The following is a 15,118-nucleotide window of genomic DNA, read 5'->3' as shown; positions in this document are numbered from 1 at the left end:
CCCAAACGACACTTCAGTGTTTACTCGGTAGTGACTTCCTCACCCCGAAAAGCATCCGAATCGTGGTCGTCCAGACAAATACCTGTTTCCTTCTACAGGTCAGCAACAAAGTGAACTCCACCGGATTACTTCCAACTTCCATACATGGATTTCAGTGGCAGACACAGTTATTGTTTCTCATCCATCGATAGAGAACACTAGCAGGCTGGTGTCTCTCTCCCTTCTCTCTTCTTCTGACTTCCACAACGTCATTACGTCCTTTATCTTCTATTGACGTAAGCACGCCACACACTCAAATACACACACACTCTCTATCTTAAAGGGACATTCACTGAGTCCGTAACAGTCATACAGGATGGAGACAGGCCCTCTCCTCAGATCCTACTCACCTACACACTAGGGGCAATTTACAGTGGCCAATTAACCTACCAACCCACAAGTCCTTGGCATCTGGGAGGAAACCAGAACACTGGGAGAAAGCCCAGGTGGTCACAGAGAGAACATGTAAACTCCACACAGGCAGAGGTCAGGATTGAACGTGGGTCATGGGACCTGTAACACAGTAGCTTGACCAGCTGTTCCACATGGTGCAAATAATAAGGGAAACAAATAGCTCTCTCACCACCAACTGGGCTGTGGGATGTCAACTACCTTCTGCTCCATCACAATGAACATCACATGCTTAAAACAAAATGGGTTGAGAGTGGCTGAGGGCAGCTGAAGGGCGGCAAGGCATGAGCAACAGAAAGTGTAAATTTGGGCAAAGTTTAATGTAATGGAGAAATGTTTCATTGCTGAGGTGTTGGAGAGGAATTGTGTGTGAAATGAAGCTGGTGCACTGATGGTGAGGGTTTCTAACTCATTGGTTCCAAGAGTTGGGAATGGGGGTTGCAGAATATACATTAAATGAAAAGATCAGCACAAGGAATGTTTGTGGCATGGGTTATAGGAATGGAATAAAAGTAGCAAGTTGAAGGCTATAGAGAAATGAGTACTTATGATAAGAGTTAGGGAGTGAAGAGTGGGGGTTAGAAAGTCTGAACAGGGAACCCAAGACTCAAGTAGTGGAACCATTATTGTTTTTCATTGATACTCTGGGCCTGGACTCGAAAGCTCAATGCTAAGTGTTCAGACTTTGTAAGGAGAGCAAACTAAGCAAGGCAAAGAAAAGAGCTCCAAAATGACACACTGGCCAAGATATGTAAGTGGATGAATGAATAGTAGATTAAACTAAACACAGGTGTAGGCAAACATTGGCTGGGAAGAAGAAATGGTCATGAATGGTAGCGAAATAGCCAACTATGAAGTGGAAAATGATCTAGGATAAAGTGAAAAGAGGCCCAGTGTCTTGAAAGACTGTGCTAAACATGTTCAGCTAAGCACAAGTATAAAGTCAATAGATTCTAAATTTACAAAGCCTAAACCGGGTGGAAGGTGTGCCAAACTGTACAGAGTTCTGGCCTCACTTCCTCCTGAGCATTTGCATCATTTCTGGCCATAAAGACATAAGGAGAGTGGTCGCCCACAGGAGCTACAGCAGAGAAGAGCCTTGAGACTGGTCCACGGTGACTGGCATCTGGCTTTCAGGGAAAGTCAAGGGCAATTGGACAAGAGGCATGGGGAAGTGAACATAAAGAGGTGTGGAAATTGACAGTGATATGGAAAGAAGGAATTAGAAATATGCTTTTTATTTAAATTCTGCAGGGTAGTGGGCTCAAACTGAAAGGCAGTTTTGGAAGCCCATCTTCACTTGAAGTGATAAGTACTTGGAAATCTCTTCAAAATGGAATAGTGGAGGCAAAATGCACAGATGAATTAAGAAGCAATTAGAGGCTGCATTGAGGAAACCATCAGGTCCTAATCTAATACAAGGTGAATCCTGTTCCATGCCCCTAGATTCTGTACCGTACTGATGGAACAGCTTGGTAGATCACACTTGATGTGTGTGTGTGTGTGTGTGTGTGTGTGTGTGTGTGTGTGTGTGTGTGTCTGTGTGTATGTGTGTGTCTGTATGTGCCTGTGTCTGTCTGTCTGTCTGTGTCTGTCTGTATGTGTCTGTGTGTCTATGTATCTGTGGGTCTGAGTGTGTCTATATATGTGTGTGCGTGTGTATGCGTGTGTGAGTGTGTATGTGTGTGTGCGTGTGCATGTGTGTGAGTGCGTATGTGTGTGTGCGTGTGTATGTGTGTGTGCATGTGTATGTGTGTGTGAGTGTGTATGTGTGTGTGCGTGTGTATGTGTGTGTGAGTGTGTATGTGTGTGTGCGTGTGCATGCGTGTGTGCGTGTGTATGTGTGTGTGTGCGTGTGTATGTGTGTGTGCGTGTGTGTGTGTGTGTGTGTGTGTGTGTCTGTGTGTCTGTGTGTATGTGTGTGTCTGTATGTGCCTGTGTCTGTCTGTCTGTCTGTGTCTGTCTGTATGTGTCTGTGTGTCTATGTATCTGTGGGTCTGAGTGTGTCTATATATGTGTGTGCGTGTGTATGCGTGTGTGAGTGTGTATGTGTGTGTGCGTGTGCATGTGTGTGAGTGCGTATGTGTGTGTGCGTGTGTATGTGTGTGCATGTGTATGTGTGTGTGGGTGTGTATGTGTGTGTGCGTGTGTATGTGTGTGTGAGTGTGTATGTGTGTGTGCGTGTGCATGCGTGTGTGCGTGTGTATGTGTGTGTGTGCGTGTGTATGTGTGTGTGCGTGTGTGCGTGTGTGTGTGTGCGTGTGTATGTGTGTGTGTGTATGTGTGTGTGGGTGTGTATGTGTGTGTGCGTGTGTATGCGTGTGTGTGTGTGTGTGTATGTGTGTGTGTGCGTGTGTATGCGTGTGTGCGTGTGTGTGTGTATGTGTGTGTGGGTGTGTATGTGTGTGTGCGTGTGTATGGGTGTGTGTGTGTGTATGTGTGTGTGCGTGTGTATGCGTGTGTGCGTGTGTATGTGTGTGTGTGTATGCATGTGTGCGTGTGTATGTGTGTGTGGGTGTGTATGTGTGTGTGCATGTGTATGCGTGTGTGCGTGTGTATGTGTGTGTGTGTATGTGTGTGTGTGGGTGTGTATGTGTGTGTGTGTGCGTGTGTGTGCGTGTGTATGCGTGTGTGCGTGTGTATGTGTATGTGTGTGTGTGCGTGTGTGCGTGTGTATGTGTGTGTGCGTGTGTGCGTGTGTATGTGTGTGTGTGTTTGTATGTGTGTGTGCGTGTGTGCGTGTGTGCGTGTGTGTGTGCGTGTGTGTGTGTGTGTGCATGTGTGTGTGGGTGTGTGTGTGTGCGTGTGTGCGTGTGTGTGCGTGTGTGCGTGTGTGTGTGTGTGTGGGTGATATGGGAGTGCACAAAAGCAAAAATACCATCCAGACTATTTCTAATAATCTACCCGTGCATGTTTGGTTATCAACAGTGGTCTGGTTGATTTTTTTAACAGTTCCACTATCAATTTATTTTGAACCAAGTATTGGTTAATTTGGAAGGTCTTGAACTGCCTGCCTGAAACAATGCAATGTGATCACTAGACTATCCTTGGGAAATGACTGAACTGAAGCAGTGATGCAAATCAAGCTCCACCATCAAAAGGTAATTTAGCAAAGTTTGTAGATCAAGCTGATGGTAAATTTCCATCCAAAACAGTTTCCGTAAACAATCTAAACAGAGACAAGCCTTATCAAAAACAGTTTGCATTGTTGAACTCAAATAAATGACCCACAGTCCTGTGGGATAGGCACTGTTGATTTATGGCCAGAACTGTACACCACTGCAGGCTTTGCAGTAGTCAAACTATTTCAGTTTCTTGAGGAGGCAGAGATGTCACATACCTACCATAGCACATGAAACAATAACAATAAACACGATAAAGTCCCTATCAGCCTCAAACCTCCTTCATCTGCCGGAACTTGTTTTACATTGAGACAACACTGCTCCTGCTTCACTCGTGCCTCGATGTTAAGATTCTCACCCTTGCTTTCAAATTCCTCCACTACCTCACCATCCCACTCCACCAATACCCTTCTCATCTCAACAGAAAATGCCAGAAACCCTCAGCAGGTTGGGCTGCATCTGTAGAAAGAGAAACAGAGTTAATGTTAACTCTGCCTGACTTGCTGAGAGTTTCCAGCATTGCCTGTTTTTTATTTCAGATCTCCTCGTCTGCAGTTTTTTAAAATTTTCACCATGCTTAGAGTCATAGAGTTATACAACAAGGAAACAGGCCCTTTGGCCCAACTTGTCCTTGCTGACCAAGATGTCTACCTGAGTTTCCTTATCTCTATAGGTCCATAGACCTGGTTAGGAAATCGACTGCAGGGCAAGAGCTGATGATAAGAAGAATAGGCAAATGTGCAGCATGGGGCTCATGGAGAGTGCAAGGACCTGTGGAAGTGACTTAGTAATAGGAGAGAAACCACAAAGATAGATTGCATCGTAAGGAATTAGAATTACAAAGATGTGTGTGAGTGGACTGAGCAAACTGCAACAAATGGACCTTGGTACAGACAGATGTGAAGCCATCTTCTTGAACCTAAAGGATAGATTATCCAAATGGTGAAAAAGAAGCAGTGGAGGTTCAAAGGGAGATGACAGACATAAAAATGCCATACGCCATGACAGAAAAATAATCAGACACTTACAGAACGCTGGCCTTTATGTATCCAGAGGACCCGACTACAGGGAGGTAGAAGTTATACCGCAGTTATATTAAATCCTGGTCAGATCACACCTCAACCTAGTCATTTCTACACACCGTACCTTGCGAAGTATATATTGACCTTTGGAGGAAGTGCAGTTTAGATTCATCGGAATGAACCCTGGACTCCAGGAGTTGTTACTTAAACTAGGGTTTGAAATTAGAGCAGAATTTAGCGAGGTTTGATTTTCATCAATCCATCATAAATTCAGCTCTCATGGGGTAAATGGAGAGGAACTACCTCCAGTGAGGGCGCATATGGGGCTAGATAAGGTGAATTCACTCAGTCTTTTTCCCAGGGAAAGGGAATCAAAAACTGGACGGCATAGGCTTAAGATGGCGGGGGGTGGGGGAGGAATTTAAAAGGGACCTGAGGGGCAACTTCTTCACAAAGAGGGTGGTGTGTATATGGAATGAGCTATCAGAAAAAGTAGTTGAGGCAGGTACAATAACAAAATTTAAAAGAGCATAGAACATAGAACAGTACAGCACAGGAATAGGCCCTTCAACCCACGATGTTGTGCTGAATTAATTAAACTGGTAATTAAATGCCTAGCTGAAGTAATCCCTTCTGTCTTCTCAATGTCCGTATCCCTCCATTCTCTGCACATTCATGTGCCTATCTAAGAGCCCCTTAAGTGCCTCTGTCATATTTGCCTCCACCACCATCTCTGGCAGCACATTCCAGGCACCCCCCACTCTCTGCGTAAAAACTTGCCCCACACATCTCCTTTGAACATCCTCTCTCACCTTACATACCCTCTAGTATTAGAAATTTTGACTCTGGGAAAAGGATACCAGCTGTCCACTCTATCTATACATCTCAAAACCTTATAAACTTCTATCAGGTCTCCCCTCAGCCTCTGCTGCTCCAGAGAAAACATCCCAAGTTTGTCCAACCTTTCCCCATAGCACATGTGCTCTAATCCAGGCAGCATCATGGTAATGTATCCTCTAAGGAGTCAGTACGTTCTCCCCATGTCTGTGTGGGTTTCCTCCGGGTGCTCTGGTTTCCTCCCACATTCCAAAGACGTACGGGTTAGGAAGTTGTGGGCATGCTATGTTGGCGCTGGAAACTTGGCAACACTTGTGGGCTGCCCCCAGCACACTCTACGCAAAAGGTGCATTTCACTGTGCTTCGAAGTACATGTGACTAATAAAGATATCTTATCTTATCCTGGTAAACCTCTTCCACACCCTCTCCAAAGCCTCCGCATCCTTCCTTATAATGGGGTGACCAGAATTGAATGCAATACTCCAGATGCGGCCTAACCAGAGTTTTATAAAGCTGCAACATAACTTCCTGACTCTTGAACTTAATGCCTTGACTAATAAAGGCAAGCACGCCTTTATTAGACATCTGGATAAGTCCATGAATAGGTTTAGAAGGATATGGGCAAAATGTGGGCAAATCAGATTAGCTTAGGTGAGCACTATGATCAGGATGGACAAGTTGGGCCAAAGGGCCTGTTTCTATGCTGTATTACTCAATGACTCTAAGTCAGAGTCTATAAAGTAGAACAAGGCCTTTTAGGAGTGAGAACAATGAACACTTCCATAAACAAAGGTTGTTAGAATCTTAAAACTCTTTTCTACAAAAGGCAATGAGGTCACCTGTTAATTTTAAAGCAAGGTTGATCGATTTTTCTCAACCAATGTTATTAAGGGATGTAATACAGAAGTGAGTCTGGAAGTCAGGCCACAGACCCAAGCTCTCTCTACATGGTAGAACTGACTTAAGATGCGAAAGAACCTGTAAGAAGAATGCAACCTGCAAACCTCTGAGATAAGGGTGCCCCTCCAATTCTGGCCTCTTACTCATTCTTTGTACACTTCTGGGGGCCTTGTCTTTAGCTGCCTTGGCCCTAAAATCCGGAGTTACCTCCCTGAACCTCTCTGCTTCTAATCTCCTTCAATACACTCCTTCAAACCAAGCACAGTGACGGGGCTCTTGGTCACTACTTCAATACCTCCTGGCTCTACATTAAAAATTTTAACAACATTCCCATTAAGTGGCTTAGGATATTTTGCCACTGTACACACATAAGTTGCTGTGCAGCTCAGCTCCATATACTGTACATGGCAATGTTTTGTAAATGGAACACTGGGACCAATGCTGATTTTATATCTGTGTTCACTAATTTAGCTGTGTAAAAGTGATGGTGACATGATACATTTTGCTTGCCACCAGGATAAGTGTCAGAACTATTTCCTGCACTGTACGAAGAGCCAGATCTTCTGATGCGTTAGAATTTTTCAGTGATGCAGCGAAACCTGCCATGTAATCCTAGACAAAGATTTCCCAATATTAAAGGTGCCGTATGCCGGTGAAAGATTAACACAAAGAAAAACAATGAACATAACCTCTCGGTGAGCTGGCAGTCGTGTTTTGAGAGGGCAACTCGTCAAGCGGGGAAAACTATGTGTGAACAACTTAACCTGCTGTGTTTATATTTTATCACACCACAAACTACAGCCAATAAATGAGTTTACTTGGACACAATCTCAGGAGGGTGAAGAGCAAACCTCACTTAAAGGGCCACTATCAACCCGTTAGTTTGTGGTAGAATTCATCTCTGAATTACATGCCCACAGGTTCAAATCCCACTCCAGGGACAGAATTTACAGGCTGATACCCCTAGTCGGATGTTGAGGGAGTGCTGTCAAGGGTGTAATATGAAATGTCGCATCCATACGTTCTTCCTTGTATTGGTTTTCAGTAAGGTAAGTAAATGGGATAGAGCTTTCAGCCAAACATCCTTCACTGATGGCCGACATCACCAACTAATAGCGGTGCTGGATTCAACAACATATCCCTCAACATACACCATGGTGCACTCATTCTTAAAGGTATTCATACAGCCTATGCCTTCCCCTAAAATGTAACGAATCCAGAATAACAATAGCTACCTGCATATCATTTTTAGACAAAGCCTATTTACTTGCAAAATTATAAAAACAACTAATATACAAAACACATTTACAAAACTACCCATTCATCTGCTTCTTTTCTTGACTAAAACACGACAACATAAATCACTTAACAATTCAACAGTGTGTGCCTGATACCAATAAACCCAATAAATGACTTGAACAATACCCTTCACATGCAACAAATCTCACATCTTGAACTAAAGAATTACTTTAATTGTACAGGACCATAAATACATTTCTCAACATCACTTAATATAGAAGAATAACTCATTAATTACACAAGGTTACTGAAATACTTCCATAACCCGGTAGAAAAATTTCTAAGTTAATTTCTTTTCTAAGCTTCCTATTTAAATTGCTTTCACCAACATTCTGTTTCAGATCTCAACTCTCACCTCAATTCTCCACAGACTCTCCACTTCCCCCTTTGTCCATTGGCCCTTTCTAAGTTAGACAGTCATGATCTCTAACCTTTCCTCTCTGGATAGTTTCCAGTGCACAGAACTCAGCCATCACAGTTCTCTGTCGCATCTTAGCTACAGTCTACTGAGCTGACATTGATGCATACAGGCCTGTAGTAACATGGCACCATTGGACTATTTAAATAGCCCCCACATTGTTACACAATCCTCCCTCAAGGCTTCCGGCTCAGGCCACTCAGCAGCACCATGAACATTGTACACACTGCACCTTTTTCTAGAACCTGTGTAGTCTCTTCCACTATGCCAGGTCTGTCCAACTAATGGAAATGACCTCACTAGAACGCCCTATGTCAAGCTTCTCACCTTCTACATTGCCACTGTATTCCAGCAATGCTGCATCCTTCGTCTACCGCTCCAGTGAACCTGTTCCCTTATATCATCTGAACAAGTGACTGAGTCCTCTCTGAGCTGCTTGTTGCTGAAAACTGCAACTAATCCTATGGCCCAGAAAAAGCAGGGTCATTGTCTCCACCACACCCCTCACCCAAACTGCTCTTCAAGATTGTTCATCACTCTAGGACAACCCACACTGATCTGTACTTGTGGCTTTCTGGGTGCTGTGTCCTGTAATGTCCCCATGCCCCCTCACAGTTGCCTCCTGTGAAGCTACCACCATGGACACCTGCTACCCAAGTATTTCACCCCTGTTGTCCTGCAGTATTTGTTTTAGTTGCTTCTTCCCAACAAAGAAAACATTTGAGCAGCTCTTACTGGACAACACTGCAAACCCCTGGGTCTCAAAAGACACACAATCCTTTTAAACATAGAACATGGAAAACTACAGCACAGTACAGCCCCTTCGGCCCACAATGTTGTGCCAACATTTTATCCTGCTCTAAGATCTATCTAACCCTTCCCTCCCACATAGCCCTCCATTTCTCTATCATTCATGTGCCTATCTAAGAATCTCTTAAATGTCCCTAATGTATCTGCCCCCACCACCTCTGCAGGCAGTGCGTTCCACGCATCCACCACTCTCTGTGTAAAAAAACTTACCCCTGACATCCCCCTTATACCTTCCTCCAATCACCTTAAAATTATGTCCACTCTTTAATGAAGAGTATCCCTTTGGCAATAATTCACGTTCCAAAACTCACACCACAGCCTCATGCCTGGGAGTACCACCTTTCTATGTGCTATTGTGCAATTCCATACAGCCCCTGGCTCCACAGTGTGGGATCCACTAACAATCCCTTGTGCACACAGCCTTTTCATGTATTGACCCAACTCTTCCTCTCTAGAAGACACTGCAATTGGTCATCTTCAGATGAGTACCTCTCAGACAACAGGTTCACTGGAGCGATGGACGAGGGCTGTAGCATTGCTGGAATACAGTGGCAATGTAGAAGGTCAGAAGCTCGACCAAGTAAGGTCATTTCAATCAGTTGGACAGACCTGGCATAGTGGAAGAGACTGTACAGTTACTACACTCACCTCTGTGCAGGGAGTTGCGTCCTCCACCAGACATACCTCCATTCACCTTCCCAGAGAAGAGAGCAGCTTCCACCTTTCCATTCATGATGCGGCTGATAGTCCCGGTGCGGCCATGTTTGTGAACCGTAGGCTCCTTGGTACCTCTGGAACCCACCTGAGGAGTGACCTACTGAGCAAGGCTAGTGCACCCCACAGCTAGAATGGCTCCAGGATCTCCTCACTGCCCAACGCTACAATCCTTCAAGTCCTTCAACTCTGCTGGCTGGATCCATGTACGTGGCTCTGGAATGTCACCACAATAGGTAACTGGACCCATCTTACTCCACTGGCAACACATCAGTCTATTTACCCCTGAACCTAGAGAGTTGCTTCTGCATTAGTGCTCAACACCAGCTTAATTATCCTCAAGAAAAGTGCTTGAGATATTTTAACTGACTGATCAGCTTGCACCAGGGTCAACATGTGTACTGATCGTGTTATCTTCAATTACCAAAGGGTCTGCTAATGTATCGTACATTACTGCTACAGATGTACAGTAAATTCCATTTATCATACTCAACTCCTCCTCTTCCTGTGTGTGTATGTACCTCTAAGAACAAGATGTATCATGTGGTAAGATTTTGGTTACATTGTTGTATTAACTACCGCTGTTAATTGTGTGTTGTCAGCCATCAACAAAGGATGTTTGGCTAGAAGACTTATTCTGTTCACTTGCCCTGCTAAACAACAACATAGAGAAGCATCTATGGAGTTTGTGTTGGTGAAGAGGATTGCACATTGGTCTGAGACAGGAACCAATTATGAAGGAAAGAAGAACCCAATGGGGCTTTTCTGGACTTGTTCCCTCTTCCATCCAAGGCAAATAGGGACACCATCCTTACCATCAACTGCCTTCTTGAGGAACCTCCCTACCTGCCCAAGCTAGCCACATTTAAAACATGAGGGTCATCCTGAACTTGCATTCTGCGTCCGGATGACTTCCAGAACGGTTCATAGCAAGGCTTCCTGCCTTTCTCATGCACATGACTTGCAACTTCCTACCATTACCACTCAAACGACCTGCTGTTTTCCCACCGAAGGCCCTCGTAGCGTCAACATGACCAACCCAGCCGCAAAGATAAAAGCAACGCTGCTATTACCACCTCGGTAAGCCTGCACTCAGCTGTGTCCTGAGCGAAACAGCTTCACATTCGTCACTGCGCTTTACGTACTGTCGGATATCCTGCACACTCCCCCAAAACTCTCCCGTGTCTGCATGGGTTTCCTCCGGGTGCTCCGGTTTCCTCCCACATTGCAAAGACGTACGGGTAGGTTAATTTGGGTTTAAAATGGGCAGCGCAGACTAATTGGGCCGGAAGGACCTGTTACAACGCTGTAAATACAAATTAAAAATTTAGGTAAAAACGTCAGAGCCGGGTGTCAAACAACTCTACCTGAAACCTCTCTGGTCTGACAGCCCACACACCAAACAATCCCACGGCACCCTAGCTCAAAAGATCTGAAAGTTGTACTTTTTAGCCAGGGTCTTTAACCTGATGACATATTTGAGTCTCTTCTGGTAACTGATTACATGTAATGCGTAACTTGGAAAAGTCTCCAAAGGCACTGGATTTAAAAATCCGATCAAAATATCCTTTTTGGAGATTTCATCTGTGGTCTGCGGTGCTAATGAGCATTTGTTATGTCCTAGCCCTAAATACCAGTAATAATACTGCCGCCTTATTTTACATAGGGCTCCTGTCACCATTCTCTATTCTCCCATGAATGCCAAAAACATCATTTGCTCTCAGGAACATCTACATCCATTCCACGTATGGAGCAAATGGCTACAATTGTTCATAATATTGCAGCTCATCAACTGTTGTCATTACCATTCTATCTACTGAGCTGGGCTATCTTTCTCTCACTCTTGCTTCCTACCTTAGAACTAATACCCAATTTTCACTGCCGACGTAAACTCCAAAGATTCAAAGTCAAAGTCAGTTTATTGTCATGTGCCCAAATACATGTGTGCGCCGGTGCAATGAAAAACTTACTTGCAGCAGCATCACAGGCACAGAGCATCATATAAGTAGCATTCGCAAGAAAAACATAAATTATACACATTTTTACAAGAAAAACACAATTAGAACAAAGTCCATTCATCGCAAAGAGATCAGAGTGGTCATAGTGTTGCTAAACTGTAGTGGTGATTAGGGTTTTGCCAGTTGGTTCAAGAACCGAATGGTTGAAGGGAAGTAGCTGTATTGAACCTGGTGGTGTGGGACTTCAGGCTTCTGTACCTCCTGCTCGATGGTAGCTGTGAGAAGATGGCATGGCCCGGATGGTAGGGATCTTTGATGATGGATATTCATTACGTTGGTGTTTAGAAAGGCAGGCAAATAAGGATGGATTTTCTTGATTAATGATTAATACAACAATATAACCAGAATCTTACCATATGGTACCCATAGCTCTCACAGACATGAACAATATCAATTACAAGATGTTAAATCAAGGAATCAACCTCTCAGATGGTTAGAACTGATCTCACACACCTATTTCAAGGATGGGGGCTGAACTCTTCAGCAGCTTAATAAATATGTCTGGCGAATCGGCACCTAATAACTATGTAACAATTACTCTCAGTATAAACAAGATTTTACAATTATTGATTAAATATATTAAATTTGAAAATATGTCCCCTGGTTTTACCTTAAAAGTAATAACCCTGATTTATCTTTCCCATTTCCATCTCCAGTTAATTTACCTCTAGAGCCTCCTCGAGTGCTTCACCTCTGACCCACAAGTGAATTTAGTGTTCCATCATCCTGGTAGATACTATCTTGTCAGTTTTCTTTTTACTTCCAGCTTACAGAACTCAGCATTTATAACATTCCTAACTAGTTTGGGACCATCCAAAATGTAACCACCTTCCATTCAACTTTTGAAATCCAAGTTTACACAGTGAATTTGGAAAATAGCAGCTATTGGGGATCTCAGGGGTCAGTGAGATAGGTAGAGGTGCAACAAACAAATAGCTGGAGGGTCTAGATGAAGGGTCTCGAACCCAAACATCCATTTCCCTCCACAGATGCTGCCTGACCCACTGAGTTCCTCCAGCTTCTTGTGTGTCGCTCCAGATTCCAGCATCTGCAGTCTCCTGTGTCTCCAGATACGGAGAGGTGGCTGAAATAGAAAGATGAGCTACGTATATTGATGTTTACGCTTTAATAAATTAAAGGCACGTGGGGAATTGAAGGGAGGATTTATAAGGAGGCTCAGGATCAGAAGAAATAGCTGATGTTGTGATGATGGCACATTCAAGTGCAGGGGGAGGAGGTGGTGAGGGGTGCATTGCTAACCACCCAAAGATGATATAGGGTGAGTTTGAAGGGGCTTTTGATGGGTGCAGTCACCATGTCGTAGAGTCATACAGCACAGAAACTGGCCCTTCGGGCCAACTCCCCCATGCTGACCAAGTGACTAATTGCAAGTGTGAGAGGCTTGAACACGTTGATTGCATTTTACAATGGGACCCCTTTCCTTGAACCTTACATACTGCAGCTGCATGACTTCTGTTGGCTGGAGTCATCAATGGAAACAGCCAGCTTTTCAATTGTTTTTGTAGATCTCTGTCCCTGGGCACCATAATGGAAGCTGACTCAGCACAAATTGACTCATGCCATGCCCAGAACCTGCAACATGAGTGCCACACACAGACCTCATGTCAGAGCAATAGAAGATCTAGCAGAGTTAAAGTTTAAAATTAAGTGGGCAAAGTAAGAACGTTCTGACACTGCTGTTGTAGTAACAGTGGGAGCTCTGTTCTAAAGGGGGAACAACATGCAAGGAGCACAAAGCAACCTGTGCACCCATCTTATACTTCTACACACAGCACAGTAAGTTAGCATGCAGGTACAGGAAGGAAAATGGAATGCAAGCCTTTATTTCAAGGTGGAAAATTATTGCTGCAGCTATAAAAGGCTTTGGTGAGACCTCATCTGAAGTATTACATGGCAGTGTGGAGAAAGCTCAGTAGGTTAACTCCTGGGATGAAAAGGTTGTCATGTGAAAAATGATGGACTAGATCCAGCCTACACCCTCCTTACTTTGTCCCATTTCCACTCCCCTAACCACTTTCTGTTCAGCTTGTGAAACCCAAGCTTATATATAAATTTAAAAAACAGTCTCTACTGGGGAGCTTAGGAGTTGGTGAGGTAGGTAGAGGTGGCTGGATGCAGGTATATTAGATATACAGCTGAGCTGTATTGATGTTTATGGTTTATGTTCTTCTGTGAGAATAAACAGAGTAGATTGTTTCAGAAGAAGGAGATACAATCTTATCAAACCATTTTAAATTCTGGAAAGGCATGGCAGTGGTTGCCTTGTCATGCACAAAGCCACATTAACTCTCTCTAATCATTCCTTGCCTTTCCAAATGCAGATAGATTGTGTCTCTCGGAACTTTCCCACCACTGCTGGAAGGCCCATTGGCCTGTAGTTCCCTGTTGACCTTGCAGCCCCTCTTAACGAAAGGCACAACATTAGCCACCGTCCAGTCTTCTGGCAACTCACCCCTGGCTGAGGAAGATACAAAATCTGTGCCAGGACCCCAGCGATTTCTTCCCTTGCTTCCCACAATGTCCTAGGATACATTTGGTCAGGCCCCAGGGATTTATCCACCTTTATGCACCTCAAGACCACCAACAACTCCTCTTTCATAATATTGATATGTTTCAGGATATCACTATTCTCTTCCCTGAATTCCCTAGCTTCCATCACATTCTCTATGGTAAATACAGATAAGAAGTATGCATTTGAGGCCTCACCCATGTCCAGTAACTCCACACATAGACAACCACACTGATCCTTAAGGGAACCTATTCTCTCCCTAACTACCCTTTTGATTTTAATATACTTACAAAATCTCAAAGGATTCTCCTTTACCTGATCTGTCAAGAAAATCTCATGTCCTCTTTTTGCCCTCCTGATTTCCTCCTTAAGTGTACACCTACATCAAGCGACTCACTTGATCCTAGCCGCCTATACCTGACATATGCCTCCTTCTTTCTCCTGACCAGAGCTTCAATATCCCTTGTCAGCTAGGGTTCCCTAATTCTGCCCTTCACCCTAACAGTAAAATGTTGGCCCTGAACTCTCCCTATCTCAGTTGTAAAAGCCTCCCACTTGCAGACAGCTAGTTACATTTCAAAGCATCCCTCTCTCAGCAAGTAACCAGCTTTCATTCACACCACAACCCAGGGAACACCCTGAGCATCAACCTTCAAAGGGCAGGGCAGCTTAAACATAACTGGACAACAAAGTCACAGTAAGTTGATAATGCCCTGTTATAATCACCAAACTATCAAACTTGCAATTTACACCAGAGAAGATTATATTTTAATAAAATTACACCAGTTTTCTTTGCAGAATTTTGATTTTTAATCTTTTAAGATCTTCTGGCTCGTAAGTTAGAGATTCCCAGTAAATCAAGATCATGGGCTTTTCTCAGGCGTTTACTGATTATTTTTCAGTACATTTGATTTTATTTGACCACATGGATTAAATCATGCAGAAGTCTGCACAGTGACGAGACAGCTCGACCACAGGCCTCCCCTATAATCACTAAG

The 15,118-nt window shown here is 43.9% G+C and overlaps 1 protein-coding gene across 1 annotated transcript in view; it reads right to left on the bottom strand.

Moving 5' to 3' along the window:
* The window catches only part of hnf1ba (HNF1 homeobox Ba), a 119,375-nt gene extending 114,698 nt beyond the window's left edge, over positions 1-4,677 (bottom strand). The window contains exon 1 of the mRNA XM_052035437.1: positions 4,601-4,677. The gene's annotated coding sequence lies outside the window, so the exon portion shown is untranslated. The remainder of the gene's footprint in view (positions 1-4,600) is intronic.
* Positions 4,678-15,118: the final 10,441 nt, after the last annotated feature.

Source organism: Pristis pectinata, chromosome 21, assembly GCF_009764475.1.
Source record: "Pristis pectinata isolate sPriPec2 chromosome 21, sPriPec2.1.pri, whole genome shotgun sequence".
NCBI classification, from domain to species: Eukaryota; Metazoa; Chordata; class Chondrichthyes; order Rhinopristiformes; family Pristidae; genus Pristis; species Pristis pectinata.
This window is presented reverse-complemented; position numbering and strand designations above follow the sequence as displayed.